This window comes from Rhamphochromis longiceps, unplaced genomic scaffold (assembly GCF_057381845.1).
Source record: "Rhamphochromis longiceps isolate RC_006_pf unplaced genomic scaffold, R_longiceps_female_GT1.1 unmapped_scaffold_8, whole genome shotgun sequence".
In the NCBI taxonomy this organism is placed as follows: domain Eukaryota; kingdom Metazoa; phylum Chordata; class Actinopteri; order Cichliformes; family Cichlidae; genus Rhamphochromis; species Rhamphochromis longiceps.
This window is the reverse complement of record NW_028187228.1, coordinates 49,358-51,857: the sequence shown is the minus strand read 5'-3', so window position 1 is coordinate 51,857 and position 2,500 is coordinate 49,358.

Here is a 2,500-nt window from a genome sequence, read left to right as displayed (position 1 = left end):
ATCTAGCATGGACCTGGACCTCCAGCAGGCCCTGGGGACCCACATACTCCCCTGCTCGACTCCCCCACTAGCTTTCCTTTCTTGCAGTTATGATCCAGCGCATATCCAGCATGGACCTTGACTTCCAGCAGGCCCCGTGGACCCACATTACCCCCCCCCCCCCCCCCCTGCAGTTACCCTGTGCCACATATCTAGCATGGACCTGGACCTCCAGCAGGCCCTGGGGACCCACATACTCCCCTGCTCTACTCCCCCACTAGCTTTCCTTTCTTGCAGTTATGATCCAGCGCATATCCAGCATGGACCTTGACTTCCAGCAGGCCCCGTGGACCCACATTACCCCCCCCCCCCCCCCCCCCTGCAGTTACCCTGTGCCACATATCTAGCATGGACCTGGACCTCCAGCAGGCCCTGGGGACCCACATACTCCCCTGCTCTACTCCCCCACTAGCTTTCCTTTCTTGCAGTTATGATCCAGCGCATATCCAGCATGGACCTTGACTTCCAGCAGGCCCCGTGGACCCACATTACCCCCCCCCCCCCCCCTGCAGTTACCCTGTGCCACATATCTAGCATGGACCTGGACCTCCAGCAGGCCCTGGGGACCCACATACTCCCCTGCTCTACTCCCCCACTAGCTTTCCTTTCTTGCAGTTATGATCCAGCGCATATCCAGCATGGACCTTGACCTCCAGCAGGCCCCGTGAACCCACATTACACCCCCCCCTCCTGCAGTTACCCTGTACCACGTATCTAGCATGGACCTGGACCTCCAGCAGGCCCCGGGGACCCACACTTAAGCCCCCTCCCACTAACAAAGCAGAACACCACTGGCAAAATCCTCGTGCCCCTGGTACTCCAGAAAGCACATTGAAATGTGCCCCTGGTACACTGCGCAGAAGAACTGCCACACACGCACACACGCACGCACGCACGCACGCACGCACTGCTTGTGCCTATGGTACGACAACTTTTCTCGTGCCTATGGTACGACAACTTTTCTCGTGCCTATGGTACAACAATTTTTCTCGTGCCTATGGTACAACAACTTTTTGCCGTGCCCCTGGTACACCGCTCAGTAGCACTTTGCCACACAAACTCTCCTCGTGCCCCTGGTACGACAGCTTTTCTCGTGCCTATGGTACAACAACTTTTCTCGTGCCTATGGTACAACAACTTTTCGCCGTGCCCCTGGTACACCGCTCAGTAGCACTTTGCCACACACACACTCCTCGTACCTATGGTACGACAGCTTTTCTCGTGCCTATGGTACAACAACTTTTCTCGTGCCTATGGTACAACAACTTTTCGCCGTGCCCCTGGTACACCGCTCAGTAGCACTTTGCCACACACACACTCCTCGTACCTATGGTACGACAACTTTTCTCGTGCCTATGGTACGACAACTTTTCTCGTGCCTATGGTACAACAACTTTTCGCCGTGCCTATGGTACAACAACTTTCCTCCGTGCCCCTGGTACGACAGCTTTTCTCGTGCCTATGGTACAACAACTTTTCTCGTGCCTATGGTACAACAACTTTTCGCCGTGCCCCTGGTACACCGCTCAGTAGCACTTTGCCACACAAACTCTCCTCGTGCCTATGGTACGACAACTTTTCTCGTGCCTATGGTACAACAACTTTCCTCCGTGCCCCTGGTACGACAGCTTTTCTCGTGCCTATGGTACAACAACTTTTCTCGTGCCTATGGTACAACAACCTTTCCCCGTGCCCCTGGTACACTGCGCAGAAACTCTTTGCCACACACACACACACCACTCGTGCCTATGGTACGACAACAGGCCCCGGGGACCTACATCGCACCTTGCTCTTGCCTCCCTTACAGCTGAAAAAGGTCCATGCCTGTGCCCTGGCCCTGCTGAAATTCCCTCTCCATTTAGCCGAGGCAGTGAGTCGGCCTCCTGTCTCCCTTTACGGTCGAAAAAGATGTGCTCCTGGGCGCGCTGGCCCTGCTGCTACTCACATCGGGCATGGACCTGGACCTCCAGCAGGCCCCGGGGACCTACATCGCACCTTGCTCTTGCCTCCCTTACAGCTGAAAAAGGTCCATGCCTGTGCCCTGGCCCTGCTGAAATTCCCTCTCCATTTAGCCGAGGCAGTGAGTCGGCCTCCTGTCTCCCTTTACGGTCGAAAAAGATGTGCTCCTGGGCGCGCTGGCCCTGCTGCTACTCACATCGGGCATGGACCTGGACCTCCAGCAGGCCCCGGGGACCTACATCGCACATTGCTCTTCCCTCCCTTACAGCTGAAAAAGGTCCATGCCTGTGCCCTGGCCCTGCTGAAATTCCCTCTGCATTTAGCCGAGGCAGTGAGTCGGCCTCCTGTCTCCCTTTACGGTCGAAAAAGATGTGCTCCTGGGCGCGCTGGCCCTGCTGCTACTCACATCGGGCATGGACCTGGACCTCCAGCAGGCCCCGGGGACCTACATCGCACCTTGCTCTTGCCTCCCTTACAGCTGAAAAAGGTCCATGCCTGTGCC